The 25933-nt window shown below is 37.0% G+C and overlaps 1 protein-coding gene and 1 long non-coding RNA gene across 7 annotated transcripts in view; one reads left to right on the plus strand and one right to left on the minus strand.

Moving 5' to 3' along the window:
* LOC149609952 (uncharacterized) overlaps window positions 1-25933 on the minus strand; it is a 58624-nt gene that overhangs the window by 13368 nt on the left and 19323 nt on the right. The window lies entirely within an intron of this gene.
* The window catches only part of LOC149609953 (lachesin-like), a 58450-nt gene that overhangs the window by 672 nt on the left and 31845 nt on the right, over window positions 1-25933 (plus strand). The window lies entirely within an intron of this gene.

A 25933-nucleotide genomic window follows, 5' to 3' on the forward strand; every position in this document is an offset into this window, starting at 1 on the left:
CCGGCATCATATGTCAAGGTTTTGATTTATTACTCCAGACATATTTCGTTAAAATTTTAATAAGTTTAAAAATTTATGCCGAAGAACTGTATTTCCTCTACATATTTATCCTAAAGCAATAATAAATAAATTTATTTAAGTATATGAATCTCCATGAAAATATGACAACGTGTAAAGTCAATTATCAAAGTCATAGTTATTTGTAATTAAAAAACTCAAAAACTCAATTAATTCGCGCTATAAAAGATTGAATGAGGAGTAAGAAACTAATTTAATTGAAACATCAAGAATCATAGATTAGGACAAAATTTTGCGATGATGAATTTTGAATTTTTAATTAATTTCCGAATTGGACAAAGAATACACAGCTAGCCTTTGGAAAAACTATACGCGTTAAAATTATTTTAACTTTAAAGTATGGGCTTTCCCTTGAAATAATATATAATATATAACAATATATAATTTTTTTGGGGGAAAAAAGTTAAAGACGCGAAGTCATAAATCATAGTACATACGCTTATATTTCAGAACAAAAATACGAATTAAATTAGCATTGAACATTGAACAAAAGGATCATAATATAGTGCATCTTAATTGTCCCGGAATTTTTTTACATACTTTTTTTGAATTGAAGCATGCATGTTCAACATTCAAATTAAACTACATCATAAAAGTCGAATACTGTAAGCTTTCGTTCTGTTCAAATATCCCGAAGCAATTTTACAAAATCCCTTATCGTATTAATAATGGTGAAAAAAATTTCACGTACCAGGCCTAAGGGAGAAGACTTAAGACTAAGACCAGGGATTCTACGGAGAAAAGAATTTTTATGGGAAAAGCAAATGGAAAGAAAATTTTGGTAATTAAACAAAATGGGGCCTGTCGATTCGTACCTTTAGCAATTTTTCAAAGTTTTCGATGGCGTAACGGAAAGGAGGATGAGAATTAAATTGCAGTTTTTTTATCTACCGAAGGAGAAGGCTTGTACATACTCTTCTTTAAACATTTTTCATCAATGCCTTGGGGTATACCCCGTTTCGAATCGACCATGTTAGAAAATGAAGTAGGATGTGGAGTAAATTTAGAGTAATTTTTTGTTCAGCATTTTTTATATCGAGGAAACCCTCGAGGCGCAAATTTGATTAAACCTAAATTAATATTTATAAAACAAGTTTCTTTCGATGAGTAGTTCTTTAGAATGAAAAGTTTGAAGAAGTTATTTTATTGTACCGTGAATATGTTACCCGTCTCTGTTATTGTATTTTAATTTTCTTTTTTCATGACCGGTTACGCGAGAATTTAAAGACTAACGAAATTAGCATTAATTGGCTAGTTCATTTCAAGTGGGGTACTGTTTGTATATTGAGCTACTATTTCGCGCCCTCTCTACAACACAAAATGAACTATTTAAAAATAAAAAAGGTTTTTTACTGACTGCGCAGCTAGAGCCAAAAGGCAATCTTTTCCTTGTCAAGTTTCTCACAAGATGGCAGTTCGTAGTGATAGTTTTCGGGAACTCCAATGCCGCTTACCATGTGATGAGCGATATACAACTTTCATTCAGTCTGGGAAATAAGAATATTTTTGAACTGGTCCATGGGACCAGTGACGCCCTAGTTTCCAAAATTATAAACTGTTCTTTGGACTTGTTTTCCCAATTAGTTTTCTTATAGATTTGCAATGAAAAAACCGTTCCCGAGGACCGGTAACCCACACTTCTTGAATTTAAAAACTGGTCCAAGTATTTACTATTTTCCATTTCAACATTCTAACGGTTGTGGGAGTTAAGATTAACGGTTGTAAGTCTAAAATCGCGTACAATTCTTCTCTTTTTCTAACACTACCCGCTCTTAGCCAATAAAGCTACGACCTACATTATCAGTTTGACTGAAAAGAAGCGTAAAATCCTCAAAAATCTTTCATTCGAAAAATAATGCAGCATTTACATATTCACAGCGGAATTTAACTTATTTTTGTGAAAAATACGGTTTTGCTACTAGTCCGTCCAGTAAATTCCAGCCGGTAACGGTTTGTTTTGCTTTAAATAGCCTTAAAGTATTTGAATTTTAAATCAGGTTGGCTACGGAAGAATCAAGAAATTTTCAAAAGTTCGCGATTTAATAGCGTACTTAAAATAAGTGTTTCGTTTCAGAATGGTTTTTAAAGGTGTTTTAAGTTCAATGAAAACGGAAGAAGCTTTCTTGTAAAATTAATTGATAACTTCTAAACAGTGGTTTCGCGCAATCACGGTGAGATCAAAGAAGTTCAGGCTGTTCAGGCTGTTCAGTTCACAATCCATTTTAACTGGTTTTATCATAACCCTACTACACTCTCCATAAATATGGGTCTGCCGTAAAAGCCTACAGTATCGGAATTATCCATGTGAGGCAAAAGCAAAGAGACTGCAGCGCCATCTTCGTTTCAAGATTTTACCTCCAAAAAGGGATCGAATTGTGATTTTTAGTACTTTGTTAATTGGGATTATGGGTGGAGATGGAGATCACAGTCGGCAATGATTTCTGTTTCTGACAAATTCACCTTCACGAGACGCCCATTCATGAGAAATACGTTGCGAATCTATGAAATTCCTTTCTTGGTTAAATCATGAACGAAATTGTTCACTATTTCATTCTTGGTTAAATGGAGGTTATAAGTAGAGATGGAGATAACAGTAGGGAGTACTTTCTGCTTGTGGCAAATCTGTCTGAAGGGGTCGCTCCTGTACGAGATAAAAGTCTCCACAAGACTCCTCTACTACCCTTACTTATGGAGAGTGTTTTAGGGTTATGCCTTTTCCCAAGAAAGGAAAATTGAATTTAAGCCTAAAAAAGATGACGTAAGTAAATAAATATAAAAACCTTAAGACTAAATTTTTATAGCTTCATCTAGGGGCTGTAACAGAATTTGCAGTAAAAGAGACGCCGCGATATCAAAAGAAAACCCAGGCCGTAAAATATGGGGGGGAAAAGGGCTAGATTTAAGGGGCTTGACGATATTTTGAGAGAAGATTTCTAAAAAACAGTATTAAAGGAGTTGACATCTGTAAAACCGTAAAACTCTTTTAGGATTTATATGGCTCCATATATATAAAACATCAAACGGGTTTCAGAAGTCGTATACTTGGAAGATATGCCACAGCGGATAGTCTACCGGTTATTAGGAGCTACCTTAGACAGGGTGTAACAAAGTGTGCCCCAAGATCAATTGAGCAATAATGTTATGCGTCATAATTTCTCATTGATCAGAAATTTCGCTTTCAAAATCCGTAAATGGAAGTTTCTTGTTCAGAGAGAAGACAAAACTATTCGTTAGAGAAGGTTAGTTTGCTTCTCATTTTACACGAGGCCTGTAAACGAAGTATACTTTATGCTTATATCTATGAACCTTTGTTATAGGCATCAATTCAGAACAAATAGACAGTTTTCTGATATAACGTCTGTAAAAGTGTTATAAAATAGTGAAATCTAAAGAGACTTTGTAGTCCTTATACTTAAATCGCACGTTTAAGATAAGAGGATTACATAATGCGCTTATTTTAAATAATTTAGAACCGAAAACTTTACGCCAAACAGAGTGTAGGAAAATTGCTTCAAACTTAAAATGCCTTGTAATTATTTTAATCCTAACCCCGTGAAGTGTAGCAACACCCTGTAGAAGGTGTTCTCGAACTGTCCTCTAAAAAATCCCGAAAATTTACAACATTACTTGTAAGAAAAAAATAATTTACAGTAAGCGAGACAAGACATCCCCTAAAGAAGCCCTTTATCTGAAACGAGAGAAGACCACGACGGATAATTTATCGTAAAAACCCCGTCAAACGTAAAATGTAAATAACTTAGCTTTTCTTAAGAAGAAATCTTTTTTAAAAACTACAACCTCGATTATTTTTATTTTTATTTTTATTTTCTATTTTTTTTTGTCGTTCCGCCAGCATTCTTCTTTTGGTCGTTCCTTTATTGCGAAGAAAATTGATTTCGAAAGGAAAAAGTGTCGCCTTCCCGAGACTGACCTATAAAAAAATCTGTGGAGGATGTACTTCCCCCTCTTCTTCTCCAAAATCTCTCTCTCCGTCTCTCTCCTTCCCTAGTAAGCCCTTGATTCTTTTATCCCGTTATTTTCGCGTCATTTCTGCGGAATGCAATTGTTTTTACTGCTACAGTTTTCGCGTCACTTTTGTCTTGACAAGAGACGCCCAGAGAAAAGACGGTTTCTACGCTGCGGACGAGAAGAAGACCCCAAGTTCTTTGGCGAGAAAGACGCGTAACTTGAGATTTTAAAGATTTTGGTTTTATATCTTCCTTCTATAACATTCAATCTATAGACGAAGGGAATTCCCAGCACAGAGTGATTTGGGTTAACGTCAATAGGGCACACGGGACATTTGGTTGAGTGCGACGTCTAAGTGAACGTCAATTTGGTTAATACAAACAGGGTGTTTCTGATAAATTAAGGGTACGAAATTAATCTTTTACTTTTAATTTATGAACGTAGTTTTATACCATAAGTTGTACAAGTGGGTTACATAAACAAAATATTCTAATTATGAACTAAAGGGGTTTCGAAAAACACCATACAGTTCCTCAGTTTACTTCCGCATAACATTAGCTGTACTAATACCATCAATACTTCATATTTACCAATCAGAGCACTCGGAAATTAGGCCAGGAGAATTGACCAAGGGGAATATCGGGGAACAAAACGTGGATGAAAGAAAATTGTCACTTGTTTTCTTGCCAATTCGCTTGCAAGATGGGCGGGTAAGATGATGAGAGATAAAGTAAAAATTTCCGCAATTAAGAAACAAAAGACAATGTCCGTCCGGAGGACGAACGAACGAAAGAAAGAACGGAAAACTTTAACAAGGGAAATGAGGCTGAGCTGACAGCAAAGAGAGAGAGAGAGGGGGGTTCAAAGCTATTCCCATGCCAATTTAATTGGATCACGCAACTAGCTTACATGAAAAGAAATATTCACCCAACTAAATTAAAGTAATAAAGTTAACGCTAGACAGTAACTTCCTTACTCTATTAGCATCTAGACTTGGAAAGGACGTAAATGCCTATGAAAAAACATGTTTTAAAGTGGAAAAAGTAGATCCGATCTTAGACAGTAACTATCTCTTTTTATAATCTAATTGAGGATGTATTAAATGAAGCCCAATTTGTCGAGTAACTAAATAAAGCATAAAAAAGGTAACTTTCCATTACGAAGTTTTACCAATTAACAGAAAAGAATTTAGCACCTCGCTGTATTTTTGATAACCCAGTAAACATTCCCCCTTTTACTTTTATTCGCTATCTCAACAACAGAAAACATTGCAGGGAGCGTAATAAAGAATAGTATACTCAATTTCCCCTACAGTATCTCTATAGCTAAGGCTTAATGATTGTTTTTATTGTTCCGTAGTATGTTTAATACATTCACACAAGAATATTTTATATCTGTTGTTTACTGGCACACATACCTGGATACAGTGTCATTCTTCTATTATCCCCTTCTGCTAATAAAAAAGTAATTGTGGCGAACGCCTAAATAATTACGAAATCCAAAGTAATTGATAAACGCAGTATTCATGTTATGACCCAATTAATTCACGTCGCTACCAATATCCGTTATGTTTCTCTCCACCCTGGTGTCATCTTCATTCGCATTAATTTAGTAGACAATGTCTGATTTCCCGGAGAGTGAAATATAAAGAGCAATTCTGGTCTTTTATGTTAATTCAATTGGACAGTCACGCGAATCCGATTACGTTAATGACACTCTCTGTGGCACGTTTTAATTATATATGTACGGATATTTCCGCTATAAACAAATGCAGTTGAGCTAATCTCGTTATTCGAGTTTAGTTGTGTCTATTGGGAGAATAGTCTGGGACTTTAGGGACCGAACGTTTCGGTTCAACAAGATATTCTCGAAACTCCGAGATTACATTTATTTATAATGAAAGTATGAATCGAGATTATTTATTTTCAAAACAATTAAATATTAAAACAGGTTAGGGAATATTAATATCTGACGCGTATCGAGTACTAAATATTAATACTGATATCGGTAAATAAATATAAGAACTTTATTTAGGTTAAAGTATTAATCAGATATGAGAGTCTAGTAAACAACATCTCTTTAAATAATTTTTCATTTACCGGAAGAAAAATAACTAACCGCAGTTAGTATAAAGGTCGAATTAAATTATACGAGCAAAATCGCTTATGATTTATTCCTGGTTTCGAGTTATGGAAAGTACAGGATTAAACTGAAACCAATACACCAACCAAAAAAATAAAAACATTTGTTTACGACCAATAATGATGAACCCTATCTCACGCCAACCCTAGTTCCGTTTTGATGCATTTATGTCCCCGAAAGTTGAAATTATACACGTCATAATTTCCCTTCCAATAAAACTAATAATACGTATGGTAAAACATTATTGGAAATAGCATTCCAGTCACGAGAACAAAATACATGATACATTATATCCAGCAGCATGTCGTAAGAGAGTTCTACTTTGAGAACTATTAGTAACTAATTTCCGCAGTAACGCGACTGAAAAAGGACAAAAAAGCCAGAGGCCAAAACGGAGCTTGTTTGTCAAACGGCACGAGCTACACCGTACACGCGAAAGGTTCAAGGTAGGAAAAGTATAGCGTTTACCTGTTGACTTAAAACTCTCGGACAGAGCTTAGAGGGAAGGAGCAAACTTCTGCCGCGGCTTATACAGCTTATACAACTGCGGGGTAAAATATGTTTTTCTTTTTTGTTTGTCTACATAACGGTAAAAAGAGCACGGGAGAGCGCTGCTGGTGAATGAATGTTGCCCCTTGTAACCCTAAAAGTTGCGTTAAGGGGGGGGGCGGACATTGATTTTTAATATTTATACCGGACACGTTATACTTTAAGGGCAGTTCTACAAGTATCCCGAAATGATAGCCTGAAACAAGATGAATAAACGAATAGTTGCGTTACTATTTAAAGTAAGCCAAGGTTAAAATATAAATATTTCTATCAGGTGATTAACACAACATTAAGTGGTAATTTGATGTAGGTGGCTTGCTAAATTAATAAGGGGTCATCCCTAAAACACTCAAATTATAACTCTAAAACACGGAACACCGCCCTTAATTTATGGCAGACTTAACAGAAACACCTTGTTTGTGGGAGATGGGCTAGGCCTACATTCTAGGAAACTGCTAACTTTACAAAAATAACTCGGAGGGAACCAAGCTCAAAATATCACGTGAAAATATACCAATACACAGTGAAACAATTGAAAAACTAATAATAAATTAGATGTTTCTAAAGTACTCTCCCATTAGCCTTCATATAGCAACATAAATACTTTAAATAGTTCAAGATGCAACCAGTTAAACAGCCGCAACTCAACGTAAGGCATGAATAAACTAGCGTCACAACATTCGACGCTAAAGACCGAGGTCAGGGCTAAGAGGTTAAAAACACCAAGGGAAAAAATCTCTCATACCATAAGTTTATAAGATGTTCTATAAGTATGACACTACCTATGCTTCGTAAGGCTAGAGACTTATTGCTAGTTCGAGAACGACACGAGAAATGACTACACTCTGTTTTTCAGTCCATCTTCCTATTTAGTCTGTACTAAGCCCAAGGGCCTCACCAGGCGTCGCTTTAGAAGAATCTATGACCTACGTCACTTCATGACAAGCTCCAGTTTGTAACCAGTGACAAACTTATGGAACATATCTTATGAACTTACGCTTATACAAATACGTTTTTATATTTTAGGGGACCCTTTGCCATGGGACACGTTCGAGAGAAAAGGGGACCATCCTATACACTTAAATGGGAAAAGAACGCGGCGCGGCACCACGGACTTTAATATAAGAAATTCTTTTCATATTCTTAGCACCGCTCGCCGTCTTGCCAAAGTGACCACGCCATATTCCGTGACGTGTCGTAAAATTAGGGGACTACGAAACGCGGCACACCAACCCCTTTAGAAATGGCCTTTATCCCTCCCTCCCTCCCCTCGCAGCCAAGATATATATCCCTTTCTCTTTTTTCCCCTCTCTCTCTCTTCTCCTTTCTTTTCCAAGGAACTTTTTATTCTTCTCTTTGGCAAAAGAAGAAATTCCTTGGGACAGAAGTACATGCACAACAAGAAGCCCGAATCTTCTAATAATACCGCATCTATCTGGCCACGGTAGATCCTAGAAACGGACGACAATAGAGCGAGACATATTTATTTCTTCAATAAACGTAGGTAGCTTGAAGAAAACCAGGTATTGAGATGAATTTTTAACCCTACAAAGACCGCCTTGAAGTCTGAGGTATCGCAAGGTTTTTGAAACGATTATCTTCAAATTAGAAACATATGTGCGATGTTCATAAAAACTAAAATGCAACTTGATAATTTTCTTTCATCAAAATTAAGAGGCAATGAATTACGAAAACCTAAAACTGACTGTTGGATAGAAGATGATAGCGATTTCTTTGAAATGCGTAATCTTGTTTTACAGCATGTAGAAATATGAAGATTTTAACACCTATAAATTGAATTTGACGAGTAACTATTATAATTTATTGTAAATTAATGAATGTGACACTTGATGCTTGTTGTAACGTTACTAATTCAGGTGGTTCTCTCCCTTAACTACGGTCTTTACATTATTCGTTCTAAACTAAAGCCTAAACCAACTTCCAAATGAAGCAAATAAAACGAGCTTCTAGAATAATTCGTTTCCGTTTGCTAGTTGCTACACAAAAGAACAACTCGGCAATTTTCTCGTATCGTGTTCTTTCCCCCCGTAACACCCCTTTCTCTACAAAAGCTGAATTAGATAATTAATATGCTAGATATATACGACCGGGGAGTTCTTTTTTCTTGGGAGAGTGAGAGGCGTAAGGCGTGTTAAAAGTGTTTTATACGAACCTTCTCATTTCTAACCTCTTTTACTTGTTTGCTTACAATTTACTTAATTTGTCCGGTCATTTTTCAAATAACTGCGTGGGGTTCCGCTATAGAAAGGTTGGCACTCGTGTTTGACTTTTTTCATTAATTAACTGTTGCTTATTTCGTCTTTATACGGAGAAGGCGGGAGATACGTTTCTAAATGAATAAACGTAAGGTTTTTCGTGAACGTATACTTGTTTGCGAAGGCGGGAAACACGCGAAACTTTTGAAGTTTGGTTTCATAGTACAGGTGCAACTTTGAACAAGTAATTTATTAAAAATAATCCATCTCTAGGCCCTATAAGTATGTCATTAGACCAATTTTCTATACTATAATAAATTTAATAGAATTTTGTTTCACCGCACTGAAAGGATAACAGTCTATTCGTATTTTTACGTATAGGCGGTGTAAGTTTCAAACAAGAGAAGCGGATGACGTGAAAATTCAGATCTGTCGGATAAGTAACTTTTGTACTTGTGACGTCTATTGATCTATAATAAATTTAATAGAATTTTGTTTCACCGCACTGAAAGGATAACAGTCTATTCGTATTTTTACGTATAGGCGGTGTAAGTTTCAAACAAGAGAAGCGGATGACGTGAAAATTCAGATCTGTCGGATAAGTAACTTTTGTACTTGTGACGTCTATTGATTAAAGATATGTTAAAGTTCAAATAAAAGTAATATTTTTATATATTTTGATTGCTTCATAATTAAGAAATTATTTATTTATAATCTTATAGGCATAGTACTAATTAAAATGGAATATTAAATTCTTTAAGAGGCTTAGAGGAAAACGGTTATATTGGACAGAGGCTTTTACTGAACATTTCGGTTTGTTTTAAGCTTACAATCTAACAACTTTAAATACTTTAAACGAATTATCTTAGTTTACACAAATATTAAAATTAATAAAGTGTTCAAAAGCCACGTTCTAGCATAAGTTCGTAAGATATTTCCCATAAGTTTTTCACTGGTTACTGAGAGCTTGCCATGAAGTGACGTAGGTCAGATTCTTGTAAAGCAACTCCTGGTGAAGCGCTATCAAAGGCTTAATACAGACTAAATAGGAAGATGGATTGGAAAAAGGAGTGCAGTCAATTCTCGCTTGTCGTTCTCGAATTTGCTGTCAGTAAGTCTCAACCATTACGAAGTATAGGGAGCGTCATACTTATGAAACATATCTTATAAACAGGACGCAATTCTATTATAAAACACCTTGGATCCAAAATTTAATACCTACGACGACACAATAAAATTTTAGTCTGGTGGAAAGCTCCAATTTGAGCATTACTGTGCAGCAGAGAAAACGTTTTACAGGCGTTCTATGGAAAACCAACGCTAAACCTTTCCCCTAAACGTTGGCTTTTTTTAAAAGATATTAAAGATAAAGATTTTTCGTTGACAGCTTTTAACTTGGAAGAATGATTGTTAGCGTTTACAAAACTAACTTTTAATTTTTCAGGGATGATGATTAAGAATGGAATTGAAATACGCCGTCATAAAATTTAAAAGCATGAATAATAAAATAGAATAGGGTTGAAATTGGAGTGAAAGTATAAATGTAAACATAAGCAAAAATCATTCGTGCGTAAAGTCGAAATTAAATTTGAACTCTTAGAAACTACTACATTTTTATTATTAGACTGAAAACTTTTCGACGGCGTTAAAAATTAATCCCCTTTCAACAACTTCTGCTTTTAATTAAATTAATTTATAACATCGATTAAATCTTAACAACCACGCAATAAATAAATAAACCTAGTCAAAAATACGGTATAGAACTTCATCCAATCTAACAAACTCTTGTTAGAAAAATAAAATCCGATTAAACGAAATAACATATACTGATATTAAAAATAAAGAGAGGAGGGGGAAGGGTACGTTATAGTTCTGAATTTCAATATATTCTCTGCCAGAGGATAAGTTAATTACATTTGACACGCTGTTAGCGCCAAATTTTGGGGGATAATTAGAGAGTAAGAGAAACAGATGATGAAAACCTTCTTCTGGAATATACACCATCATCGAAAACCTTCAACTCATCCGTATTAATATCTCATTTGATTTTAAGTAAAAAGGCATACCTTCGCTTCTTTCCACCAGAGATGTATACTATCTCCTTTACAACTTGGAGGGATTAACTTAGGAGGTTTCTTTATCAAAGTAGTCTAAGCGGATATGGACAAACTACTAATGCATTTGATTCGGATTAACATGTCCAAAATAAAGGAAAATCCTTGCAAATACATGGCTTCATTACAGACATAATTTTAATGACATTTTCAACTTATACATATGTTAAAAACAGGGTCAGTTTTTGTCGGGGAACCGCAATTAAAGATATTATAATTTTTGATTATTGATTTGAAAATTAATCAACTATTTCCTTGTTTGAGGGCCCAAATCTCCGTAGCTAAATGTTGTAGACAGTGTGGTCTTTGACACAAAATTATGGCAGACCTATCACTATGTATTTTTGAACCGCAACTCTGCATTTTAAATCTAATTGTTAAGAACATCAAATAATTCTTGCTAGTTATTTACAATTTTTGTTACTAATAACAATTTCCACGCATAATTTAACACTTGTTCTAAATGGTTATGATGTGACCAAAATGATAAATGAACGATATTGGAAGTATTTTTGACTAAATTTCTTAAATTTTGTTTTTCATTACTGTCTGTGTTATTGAGTATAAAGTCCTCTCGTTATATCATCCAAGCCAAGAAGCTTCTATCCTTTCTAGTTTCCGTTAGTCTCACGGATTTATTACATCTCCCGATGATTAATTTTTCAGACACGTGAGTGCCCCATCCCTTTTCCCGCGCTTCTCTCCCTCTTCTCTCTCCCTCTCTGGCTGGCTGGCTGGCGTTCTGGTTCGCGCCCTCCACGCACGGATTTCATAATTACAAAACTACCAAGTTTCTCTCGGAATATAACGCGAGTAAAATTGGAAGGCGCCGAGATAGAGTTGAAGGGAGGGAACCGAAAGAGAAAGAGAAGAGAAGAGTGTAAGCTAGATGGAAAATTTTGAAAATTCTTTCCACATTACTGTCCCGAGAGTCATCGTTGAAAACGAAGGGGCCACGCACGCCGCGTTCTTGGCGTGAGCGGAGAGATTACGAGAAAGGAGACTATGACGGTTATGACCCGCTTGGGAGGAGTAATCGTATAAGTCATTTCCAATTCGCTTAGGCCTACCTCGCGTCGACTTACGTAATGCCCCACCGGGAATGGGAGCGAAGAGAGAAATATTTTTCGACGAGTCGATGCGGAGGCCAGATAGAAAAATCTATTTGCAGATCGAATAAATCGAAGTGCTCCCCGGAGAAAGGAGAAGGGGGTGGGGGATCGATGGGGTGTCTGTCTCATGATACCTGCTCGATTTTGGATACACATTACTGACCCTGGATTCCCCTCTTAATCTATTTACCATAAGCGTGTAACGCGGAACAAAATAATGGAAATAAACAGATTCTCACGATAGAAATGTTTTGAGTTGTATGCAGAAGTTATACGTCAGAGAAAGCGATATTATAACAGTGTTATATCGCTCGAAAAATGTTAACCGAATAATACAGGAAATTTTCATTTATGTGTTTAAGCATTTAGATAATATTTGTAAAATCTTGTTTTATCCGTGTACCTTTTCTTGGGAGAAGATTTTACTGGATGAAAAAAAGCCTTCGAATAATGGTGGTAAACACGTGAAATACATAAATTACTCATTCTATTGTTCCGATATTTCCATTGGTAGATAATAAATTTAAGAGTATATATTTATCTTTCATCTTTTAATTCCAATAGATTTTATTACCTACCTAGTGTATGATCCCACCCTAAAGGCTTGCTGAATGACGCTAGGCCTATTGCTGATCGTAAGATCTATCGAATTTTATATTGAATTAAACGTCGACCTACGTTTCCAATGCTACATATACTATGTACGTGCATAGGGCTTTTATAGTTGTGTACAACGCCATTACGGCAAACCCCTATAGTTCAAAGAGATATTTAGGTTTTTGGGTCAAACGCAACAGGGGAAAAGGTGTATCCGCGTTCGTGCATTATACCCAAGACGTGGTTCACCCCTTATTACGTTATCATTTAGAGGACCCGAGTTTGGCGACTAGAGTCGGATAGAAATGTTTAGAAATCAAGTTAAACAAACGTGGCGGGGCATAATATATCCCCTTTCTAGGAAAGCCGCGGAGAATTTTACTCTTGTCGAGCAGATAAGAGGCCTTTTAAATCGTCCGAATGACAGTATTATTAAATATGGGACTAGCGGTCCCGACATAATAGCTTCTAATGAGCTGTGTTAAGCCTCGGCGAGCGCCTAAATCGCCAGGGCGCTTTTAGAGAACGCATTTTGGGGTAATAGAGGGCAAACTAATGCCACACGGGGCAACTCTCTACCTCGGTCTCTCCGTAATTGATCACGGTGTCCCTTTATAATAGTTTCCCAAGCCACAATGTCACCGGCGCAGGCTTAGCCACTCTCTCAACTCTCAAGACCTCCCCTTTAAAAGGTTAATAGAATATTTTAATAAGAGGTTGCTAGTCTGTTTTATGGCAAAGTGTGAACTCATCCCTTAACTGCCTTTCGCATCTCAATTCATGGTTTTTATGTGTGCAAACTCACGTCCAAGGGCAAAAATTGATGGTTTTAGTTTAGTTTCTTCTAGTTCTATTTTATGATTTTGTTCAAGGCTGATTTGCTTGTTAAATCTCAAAGAAAGTAGTTTGGAAACTGACATTGGTTAAGTAGATATCCCACCATTGTTAAGCAAATCAAATCATAAGTTTGGTACATGATATATACCTCAAATCAGCACAAGTAAAAGCTAAACTTTCCTTAAATGATACAAGGGAGAATAGAGAATACAAAAATATGCGCGTGCACTACCGTTGTAACCCGATTTTGAGTTCTAGATAATGGCAAAAGCGCCAACCTCAAAATTTACGCTCCATTAACCTTGCCGCGTTTCCCTACCACTTATCCATCCCTTTCAGTACAGTCGCTGGCATCTGACGTAATAGTATTAATGGCTTGCCAGATATAAACTAAGTTTGGTCTATTGTAAATGCGACCCATACAAGGCGTGTCTTCTCGCACGTATCGCTTTACCTCCCGGACCCCGGCTGCTTCGGGCTCGGCTCGAATGGCACGTTCGGATCGCAACCACGTTTTTACTCTCTAGGTTATCCGTCCAACTTGCTAACAAGCCCGGCCCGTATTTGACGCTAATGCAAAGGGACGGATATCATCTTTCCTTGCACCTTGTCGCGTAGAGTACGTACCACCTCGCCTAGAGAAACCTAAAGGCTTGAAGATTTTACTTATACATCTCTCCATAAGCTTATCATCGTAAATCTTCAACCCTTGACTTGGTTGGTGAAATAAACGATGGATCTGTCAAAGAAGTTCGCTTTCGGTAAGACTTAATACATTTACATGGTAGTTACGAGTGGAATGAACTCTTTGTAATCTGGATAAAACCGAAAACTGGTGGAGAAAACGATGAAAATCCTAAGTCAAAATTGAAGCTTTGAATTTTTGGTGGTGAAATTAGATGCGAAACAATTGAATACTTTAAAATAAGATTCCCTTCAAGTTCGGAGAATCAGACATCGGAACTGAAGCGTTGCATCATATGAAATATTCTGGATGTAAACATGCTGCGATACTCTTATGATCTCGCGTTTACAACTCGGAACGTCGGAGGCTCTTTAAGTCCTCGTTCACATTCCAAATCTATCGGATCAGCATCCTCTTAAGAAACTTAGCCTGAAGGCGCGAACTAAGGCTACTCGCAAGCGGTTACGTATAATCTCTATGGATGTCTAGCTTTGAAATGAGATGATTATCGCGCTAGATAAGATGGAGACATGTAGATGGATAGCTAAAGGATGATTAAGATAGGTCAATAAGTAATGCATCAGTTCGGCTGCTAGGTATTTGATGGAGATTTATCCATAGCCGCGTGCAATGTAGAACTACTTAGGCAGATGAGACTTAACTTTCTAACGAAGTAAAATAATTTACTTTAATTTAGAGTAGATGTAATAAATTAGCACCTCATGTGCAGGGATTCCAACACATACTGGGAGGTGCTCATTAAGAAAAACTAGCTGCCCTCAAATTCAACAATCATGGTTAAGAACCATCTGCTAGCGAACTTACGATAGTACCGTTAAAGCAAATGTCGGCTCTTGTGGTACCCTAACATTCAGGGTGATCTTCTACTCATAAATTTTACCCTGCCAAAGGCAGGAGTCAATCAGAACTCGTACATGAGGGTGGAGGTCAAACTGGACTTTGCTATGCTTAGAGGGCCAGTCCCTCGATTATGGGAGCATCTAGTGGCATTTGTTTAAACTAAACCACAGCCGAGACACGCTTTAACTGACGCTGAAGAGCGGGGAAGCTCTCAGTTATGAAGGGGAAAATGTCTCATCAAACGTTTGCTAGATTTTGCAATCACATCTCGATCACGAACTCGAATTTACAGTTCAAACTCTCTCATCAGCCATGCCGAGCTGTTCTAACACTCGGATTTAAACCTTGAAACCAAATCCAGTGTTGCCAGGAAATTTATGACTGAAAAGGGGAGGGTGTGAACTGATTGCAACTCCATCGTCTCATCAGTCAGGTTCTGGACTATATCACAATTTAGCCCTCAGTGTTAGCGAAGTACGGTTTGAAGCGTCAGACGAAATGAACGTATAATACCATTCGTCATCCCTTCAGTCTAGACACGACGAAACCTGGGTTGAACTTCAACTTTATGAATTATAAAGAATTCCTCGATTTAAATAAGTCGTACAATCTTATAAATCCCAGTTATAATTTAGGGTTTTTACTAAAAGTGAAACTTGGGTAAATCCAGTCTAGCCATCACGATGATGTGATAATTCTCGCTGTGAGCAAGAGGGTATACTTTTTAACTGACTCAAAAGAATCAATGGGTAAAACAATTGGGAAATTTAACTGTAGAATAGGTGAAGCCTTTTACAGGCACTCCAACCTAACAGTATTACTAAGCTTACACTTAAGTACTCCTTTTTTCTACAACCAAAGAATCCAGAATCCAGAGGAAATCCCAAAAATCTTTGAGTTAGTTGACTCGATAAATGGGGAGCGAGAAGGAGGTTCTGTGGCAAACCCTATTTGTCAAACGTCCCGGAGGCGGAGTGAGGCGGTCTAGTGGAAGTTCCATTCCCAAGATTACATTCCGCATTCGTAATCCGTTAAGAACAAACAGAAATTGTTTTCCTTCATCAAATAGTTTTGGGGTACTTTTGGGAGAGAGTTCAACGCCGCGGTTTTCCCCGCGTGTAGCAAAAGCAGTCAAATCTCTTTCAACCTACCTAGAGGGCACCTTTCTACATAATGAGTTTACTTTTTTATTTATTTATTCCACCACCGTCCTCTATGACTAGATCTAAGTATCTTCAGCACCAATGAACACCTTACCTTAAGTCTCATTCATAAGCATTAACCCTTTACCTCACTTTACCTTACCTCGGCAGGCCGCAAAATTACCATCTTTGATAAATCGACGGTGGAAAAGATTTTTGGGGAAAAGAGTATATTTATAAGAATCGGAAAAAGAGAGAAATTCTAGAAGAAAAACATAAGGATTGCCGCCTAACTCAAATGCAAGCGCCAGAAATAGTTGAAATAGACGTTATCAAAATAACCTCAAGCTGTTAGACAAATAAGCAAGGACAACGCCGAAACTAAAAGTCCCAAGGTTATGATGATGATAATAGGCACAGCTAGAAAGAGTGTATTCGTGGTAAGATCGGAGACCCAGAAGTCAAGCTTGAAGAATTCGGTTTAAGATATTGTTTAAAATAACCTGGTCAGTTCTACCTTGTCACACGCAGATTCTCAACCAAGATTTATAATTCCATATATTTGAAACGCAGATAACTTAATGTTAACCAACTTCTGTTATCATGGGATAAGAAAGAAAGAAAAAAAGGGGTGAATCCTAGGGTATTAATGTTTTCAAATATATAAAAGCCAACTTGACAAATGGTACCGTTTAATGGCAAGGGAAAATCCAGGAAAACAATTTGCCGGGATTTCACTCCTAGTACGCCCTCCCCCTTCCATCTTAAAGAGCCCTAGATAATCCGAAACCTTCAGAGCAAGGGATAGGTAGATGGGGCCAGTCAGGGATTTGAGGGTAGAGCCATCATTTTCGCAGTACAACGAACGGATAAAAAAGTAAAGAAAACTGATTTACATTTTTGAATATACGGAATACCTTAAGGATTTTCGGAGCTGGCCAATTAATCGGCGCAAGGAGTAGGTGATACACACATACCCTTCTCCTCATTCACTATCTAAAGAGTTTTCGGGAAAATAGCCCGGATTCCAGAGCCTCGCTCGGTACTGTAACCTTTTCTCTATGCCAGCTAAATTATTAATGACCATCCCGGCAAAAGCGTCCGTTATGTTAGGCTTAACAGCGGCGGCAGAATTCTCTCGGAAAAGCCATCCCGAGAAAAGGAGGTGTCGGAGCTTAGTCACGCGCGGCTGAATGGAAAACCAGAGAGAAAGCTATACCCGGCAGCCCGGGATATTTCAACGGGAGCGAGCTAAAGATGGAGAGAGAGAGAGAGAGGTGCAGTAGATGCGCCGCATCAGAAATATATCGCGAGAAATGGGATTTCCTGATTAAAGATGGAGTTTTGAACAGTTTCACACCGAACCCGGATAAGTTGTGAATCCTGAATTAACTCACGCAGACTGGAGATAACCCTCCCTGCATGGACACACATTTTGCTGTCAATTTGGCACTGATTTGATGGGATCTCGTGAATAGTTACAATAAGCATAGATAACGGCATTACAGTCCAATTCTATCTTGGAAGCTCTCGGGTCTTGTATGGTAAACGTATAACTGGCGTTACTAATTAACTTCTAAATCATTAGAGGTAAATCAAATGGTGCATTATTTGGCTTTTCGATCAAGGACAGTGTCTCTCTATGCTAAAAAACTTAAGTGGAGGGACAGAGAAAGATCCATTTGAAAAGTGTTCAGCGGGGCTATCAAGAAACCATATAAAACCCGAGATTTTATGAATGGTGATGTTTTCCAATAAGTCTCTGATAATACGCTCTGCTGTGAACTAGTTTGAATTTCTGATTACAATTCACATTTCGTCAGAACTTACCATGGGTTCTGTGTAGCCATGGCTACAGAGAGAGAAGTTTCTTCCAGACTCATTTGCCCCTATACATTTCTAGCGAAACGCAGTGTATATGGAACTCCAATGGAAATTAACTTTGGCTTCTCCGGACCGTGAAATCTAGATGGGCAGAGTTTTCGGGGCGGCCTAGGCTATTATTTAACATTTTCGCCACCTGAACCCAACATTATCGTTTCCGAACGAAAACCGTGGGTTTATAGAGAGTTCCCCCCCCCGACGTTATTACCAGCTTGGAGTCTGGAGTTAAAGAGCGTATTGGTCCAGACTTAATTCCGCGTAGGAAGATTGCTTCGTCTTAACGAGGCGAATATAGTGATTCGGAGACAAATCTGTTTTCGACGTAGTCTTAATTTATCCCCTATACCTCTTTCTCTCTCACACACACTCTCTATTCTATTGCAAGCCGCGTTTGAAATTAATGAGAGATAGTTTACAAACCTAGAAATGGCCGAGAAGCGATTAAAAATCGTACGTTACACCTGACGGAATTCCTGAAAATGATTTTCATTTTACCACCGACTACACTGCGCTTTCTTTATCTTGTAACTCGATTTCTCTAACACGGAAAACGTGTTTTCATTTAAACGTATAGTAATTAGGTATTATAATTGATCGTAATAACATTTTATGTATGAATTTAATCATTAATGACGTCATATTCTGGTGTTAATCCTTATTTTGTAAATATCAAAAATTATACAGTGTGAAAATCTTTGTCGTCTACAATAACGCTAGGGAAATGTGTATACGTTTAATTGAAGAAACCAAATGAAGCAAAGTCAACGGTCACTGGACTTACAAAGTATCTGTAAATAACTTAAATGTTCAATATAAACCTTTCGTCACGGTCATTAAGTAATTGTACGGCGGAAATTTAGTCACGCGTTACTAGATGATAATGCAGGACCTAGAAAATAAACTTAAATCAACATTCATTCCAATAGCAAGAAATAAGATAAAACACTTGTCGAGTTAAATTGGGGATTTTTAAGGATATAACATTGTTCTTACGAATTATTTTCCATACCATTATTAGAGCAGAATAATTCAAAATATACATAAATATATCCGATACATTTCCAAAGGTTCCTCTTTACATTTAATCACGATTTAATAGGGAGACTATTACTCTATCAATGATTTATTCATGTCTTCCGGAATACTGTACACATCACAAGCCTTGTTTAAAATTCATTGGGGAACTTAATGAATTAATTTATGCATTTAAGTTGCGTTTTCGTCATTGCCTTAGTTTGAATGCCTAAGGGACTAATAATCCTTTCATAACGAAGACGTGATCAAAACCTTTTTCCACTTATTTAAAGCCAGCGATATAATTACGAAATTTAAATATTACGTCATTCTTTTTGCGACCTAGGGTAGACCTAATATAAATTCGGCGGTTAGGTTAGCTTTAAAAATTGCAGAATAAAAAGATAAAAAAAGCCCGTTTTATAATTTAAATCTTCATTAAAGACTTTATTCTTCCCAAAAGAGAGGATGAGAAATATTTTTCAAGTAGGCTAAAAAATAAGCTAGTTTTCATCAGGGGAATCGAGGACTTGGGTTTAGAATTTAAAAACTTTCCTTCCTAAGTCTCTCTTTTCTTTCTTATTACAAAGTCTCGCGTTTTATTACCAGTTTATTCCCGATCATTATAGCGACGGTTTAACGTCTTTCCTTCCAGCTTATCTGTCCCAGTTTAAAATTTCAGTTAGTAAGACTTAAAATTCAAAGTTTCCCACTTTCTCAATAAAGAACTTCAATCAAAAGTACGCTGGTTAATGTAAAAGACGAGGAAGTCCTCCTCGCGTTTGTCGCGGTGTATTTAATGTTTCAGTTTGAACTGAAACCTGATTGAAAAGCCCTTCACAAAATATAAGAGAATCGTTCAATACGCATAGAGATGTACCGGTACATTACCATTAAAATACTGTCAAACGCAACATAGCTTAACTTTTAGCAAAAAAGCAACGTCATTTTCTTCTAGAAACTTTGCGTAAATTTATCTAAAATGCAGTTGGTTAAAATCGTTCAAACTAGAACTAAGAAAATTATTAACAATAATGGCCATGATGAACAAGGCTCCTTTCTTACATTCCACTTCAATTAACTAACTTCTACCCCAACGGAACAGTCATAGTGCGAAATAAACCGAGTCCTATTCTTTCATGGACTGAAGAATTGGCTATTATAACGAGTGTTTTGAAAACGAAGTGGAAAAGACGTCCGGATAGTCACACTAAGCCGACATATAGCTCCGTACCGCGTAGCTTCTTTGCCGGAAAAACTAAAGAGAACTTACTTTAATGTCCCAATTTGCATTCTTATACGTTATCACTACGGCAGTATAAAAGATCTTAGTCGGCGTAAAAAACGGAAACGCTTGAGAAAAAGAAACAAAAGTTCCTTCTCCTTTTCCCCCACCCCCTTGGGTTTTTTTTTCTACCGACTGGGTTTTACTGCAAACCGATTCTTCTGGGTTTGACAATTTTGTATTGTATGGTGTATTATTTGGCTCAAACCATTTAATGGTACACTTCTGCTAGATAACATTCTCAAATTGAGGACTATTGAAGACCGATATGTCTTACTCCATATACGTGACTATTCCCTTGTTTTAGGGGTCAATCAATGTTTGGGGGAACGTATCTCGGTAACTAAATGTAGTCGAACCCATGTTCTGTGATACTTTCCACTCACTTTGACTCTAAGAACACGCATTTGAATTTATGGCAGACTTATCGTACCTATCCCACTTTCTACTGTCGCCGCTCTTTTATTCCTACGGGCCGAGTTAAGAAGACATCGATTGCTCTTTTCGCTCGCTACTTTTAAGCAGCACTTGCCCTTATATCCTGGCAGGCAGCGCGTCTTTGGGAAGTCCCCTAAGGCTTAAGAACGGAACCGTACGAGGGAATTTGAAAAATTTTCAAACATTTTCAAGGCAGCGAGTATAGCAACGTTCCCCAGCTACCGAATTTTAAAATTATTCCTTAAAATACCCAAAATTCCTTAAGAAGTTTCGAGCAAAACTTAACCCTTTTCCATTGTATAGCTAACATATTCTTCGCTGAATAGATTATCAATTAAAACGGGCAAGCTGATTAATTCGCGTATATGAAGGAAGGGTTGATTCTCTCAGACAATTCATTAATGTAAGCCCGTTAATTATAGAAAATATTGTCAAAACTAAAGTTATAGTGACTTAAATTGGACAGAATGGAATTTCTCTTTAAAATGTGATTTATTTCCAACGCTATAGAGCGTAATGAATTTAGTACCTTAGATTGGAACTCTCATCTAATTCAATTTGAAGTTTCAAACTATATAGGCTTAGCATACAGTCATAACTTGAAAACAGTGGCCCGGACGGTAATATGTCGTCGAAACTTTTCGACTCGAAATCGCCCAAAAAGCAGCCCCGTAATTTCTGACACAGAAACAGCCTGAATAAAACACAATGTTCTCAAGTATCGCATTAATCAAGTTTATTAATTAAGCCGTTTGAAAGAACACCGCGATAGTTTGGTACTTATTTTTATTTTTCACCTGAATTTCGGTTACTTGTCCAAAAACAACTATTTTCCTAAAGTTTCCTTACACCGATATAAGATTCCGTAGCCTAAATTTACACCCCTGAGAAAAAAGAGAACGCGTAAGCCTTGGAGAAGCGGGAATAAAAGGGTACCGATAGGGAGAGTACATCTAGGGCAACCTATAAAAGACTTGCGCGCCCTAGCAATTTGGTAAGATTAATTGTCGATGAAAACCTTGTCAAAGCTTAGACGGTCTGTTTTTAGCGGCTTTTCTTACCACCACCACCGCCATTCTTTCCGCCTGCCTCGCCTTTCCTTCTTACACGCGTCGAAATTAGTTTCCTTTAAGCCAAATCCTTCGAGCAAAGGGTTAGACCTGCCTAAGACGCGCGGGCGCGAACTGGTAAACATTTTTGTTACCCTCATTCTACCCTAGTCACGGCTATTCTGTTTTTCAAAGAGGGGTGCGATACTACTTCAATGTTTTTTTAAAAACACGTTTGTAGTTTTACGAATCTTAGGATGTAGTAAATCATTTTATGTTTCCTAAGAGAAATAATCCAGAATGAAGTTCACGAATTTAAATAAGAGTAATCGGATCAAAATCCAATCAACGAACGAACAAAAATTGGATATTTGAAGTGTCGTACCCCTTGTTTTTTCGATAACAAAAGGTGCGTTTCTCCATCCCTTCTCTTCTTTTCCCAAGCACACTTCCTCTCTAAGATAATAAGGAAAGCTAAAGGGGTGACGGGTTTTGCCAAGGCGTCTTTTTTTAGTTGATTGGCAAACTTCTAAAACGAAAGCGAACGGTTAAAGAACGCTCGGTCTGTCAGGTAATTAATGAGGGAAGAAGCCAAGCCACAGTTTACCTCTTCTCTTACTTGTACTCTTACTTTCTAGCAGCTTCTCCTTATCAAGCTTTTCTACTCCTATTTCGGGGTCTTTTAATAAAACTTCGCAAAAGCTTCTTCGCGCCTTTCCACCTTTTCTTTATTGGCCTACATTTCTCTCCTACGTATTCTCTCTCTCGTTTCGGTTCAGCCATGAGGTTGAATTTTTAGAGGAGTTCGCACGAGAAACAATGAACAATTAAAGACTTTTGGTGCAAATTATTTTAATTACATCCATAGGTTGGCGGAAGAATAGATCAAGGAAAAGTAAATTTTACTTTATTTATTTCTAAAAAAGGGATAGATTTAATTTTAGAAGTAGGAATGGATAACAGAGTAATCTGGGCGCGCGTCTAAGTCCCGGACCCCCTTCCACGGGACGGAGGGGTATGAAAGAAGAGGCGGGTCATAGGAATTACGTATTTTTCGTCATTAAAACGTAGTTTAAGTGAGTCAATAAGATAATTTAAACTTTTCGTTACGTGTTGGAGAGAGGGGCTCTATACTACGCTATGAGTCGGACTGAAGTAAATAATAACCGTTCTCCATTCTTACTTTTAAAATTAAATCTATCCCTGGTTTGGGCTTAAAACTCTAGACTCTTTGCACGTAAAAGGTGGTGCCTAATTCACCATGTAATGTCTAACAGATCGCAGCCTATACACTAACAATTAACACAAATCTACGTAAGCTTTGACAAAGAAAGAAAAACAAGACCTCCAGTGAAAAGGGGGTTTACTTCCGGGTTTTTTGTAACTAGACTAATTTACAAGAATTTTAACGCTTCAAAAAATAACTATGGCCATACATACTCTTTCTCTTTTACTCGAATTTAAGATTTTAAGAATTAAAAGAATGTTTGCTCTCTAGAATAATCAAATAAAAAGAAATTCAGTAGCCACAAGCACTCTTCGAAATTGTGACATAGTTTTGCGAGTTTTAGTTTGCCAGACTAATTAAGAGGATTTTACCTGGACTTGAGTTTCAATTTAGCTGTTTTTCTTGGCAAAACCTTTAATATCTCCAATTTAGATGCTATTTTTGTAGCAGGAAGAATTCTCCCGCGATTCCTGATTCCACATTAGTTAAAATTATAAATCTTTAAATAATTAATTTCAATATTTATCAAGTTTAAAATTAACCAAGGACGTTAATCTAATGAAATCTTTTCAAATTGTAACGTTCGTAATAACCCTTACTTTAAGTTAATCAAAATTTGAGTATAATTTTGATTATGGTTCTCTTGCAAATATCAATCAGTCTCAAGTTTGAACTAAGCTTACACCCCTTTCTTTCTATCGTGATTAAAACCGAACAAGATTTCGCCTTGAAGCGGGGGTTTAATAATCCGTTCTATCCTCGCTTGTACCGGCCAGAGGGCTACTTGTGTTTAAAGAGTTTTTAGAAAAGAAAAGCAGATTTAAAGCTCGTTTAATTTATACGAAGAAACGGCAGCAATGATCGAGAAAGTAAAAGCCCAAAGGCAACAAAATCTTGGGTAGATTTTGTCCAGAATACTGATGAACACGAGGCTATTTTAAATACGAGGAAGGAGGCTTTCGAAAGAACTTGTTTTTAGCTGTTTTTCGAGGCAATAGGGCAAATTCATCAACCGATCCGGATAGGAAATATATAGGAAATCTTTCGGAGCGGATTTAAACCGACTTAAAAGTTTACCTTATCTTTAATTTGGCTTTTATCTTAGTTTGAAAAATACTCCTTCGCAATTTAAAAATGAGGTTAGGAAGAATTCACTGCATTAAAAGAAAGATTTTGTTTGAATATAATTGGGCACTTGTTAAAATATTTTGTTACTTTCTGTTGTACTGAAAAGTTTTATTTTTAATTTACCGATTTGTATTCAGAGTTAATTATCGTTTAATCAAGTAATAAAAGCAAATACTTTGAGCGACGTAAAAGAAATGAATATATTTTAAGACGATGAAAAATTTCTTCATAAATCCATTTTTTATTCGAAGACTGAGCGTGATAAAGCACCCCTATCACTTAAAGAGCATCGTTTTTTGAAAAGTCTTTTCGATAGGACAAATATAAATAAAATTCGAAGGAGGGCCAAATTCTAAAATAAAATAAAAACAACAAAAAAAAAGAAAAAGCTTCAAGGTAAATAACGTCGGGAAGCAATGGAATCTCGGAGCTTCACGCGTAGCATATTGAGAGGGGGGGGGAAGGATGGAGTCTACCCCATCTTTTTTCCCCACTATCCGTATTAGACTTTTTCCGCGTGAATAAAACGTATTGAAAGTCGACGTCGGCCACTAGTGAGCCAAAGAAAGAGAACCATATATTGTATACCCACGTAAGCTATGGGATGAAATCTTGGGAGTAAGTAACTATCGGGAGTCTCCTATTTAAGGAAAGGATATTTGGAAACGGCTTACACTAACGGAGGATCAGCTCCATAGATTGTTTGGATTGTTCCGATTCAGGCTTTACAGTAAATATCGGCTACAACATGCTGGCTAATCTTCGACTCGACAATTTTACCTTGCCAAGGGCAGAAACCTATCAAAATTCGCCCAAGAGAGAAGAGCTAAAACTACCCTTTTCCAAGCTTAGAGGGCCAGACAATTCCACCCCTCGATTCTGGGTGCATCTAGTGGGTTTCTATATCAATCGTCTTACTATAGGGAATTATTTCGGGCCAATTTTTGCCAATTTCACTGGGGTATATACCATGGAATGAAAACTCCTCGAATTACTTATATTAAGATAGAGCAGACGAATACATTTATTACAAAGCTTTTCGTATCGGATTTGTCACGGATTTGGATTTTTTTTTCTCTCTTCCGTCTTTTTTTCCCCTATTTCTGATGGCCGGATTCGCCTTCTTACCCGTTGACTATATTTTATGGATTTTATTCTTCCAGCGACACAGAATAGATTGTAAAGAAAAGATATTGGCGGGCAAGGGGGGGGGTTTGAAGGGTACAGGGGGTGAGGGTGGTCCTACGTTTTCCTTTTATATATACCGCCTACTTTGATTGATATTATATACTGATAGGTTTTTTCCTGAGTTTTTTTTTCATCCTCTTACTTTGGCCTCGCAGGCAGAGCAACACTTCGCTTTCAGTGAGAGGTCATACATCTGCCACGATACTAATGCCTTGTTACGGGAACAAAGCGGGACGAAGGGATATATTGCCGAAAAAGGGAAGGATTGGATGGAAATAGTTCTCGTATATACATCACTCTCTGCATAGGTCAATGCCTTTCAATACACCTGAATTATCAAATTTATGATCTTATAAATTAGAAATGAATTCTTCCCGCGTGTTCTGGTACATTCCCCGAAGATTGCGTGGTATCGGC

This window comes from Phalangium opilio, unplaced genomic scaffold (genome assembly GCF_054372755.1).
Source record: "Phalangium opilio isolate 3A_F unplaced genomic scaffold, DU_Popi_V2 ptg000344l_1, whole genome shotgun sequence".
Taxonomy (NCBI): Eukaryota; Metazoa; Arthropoda; class Arachnida; order Opiliones; family Phalangiidae; genus Phalangium; species Phalangium opilio.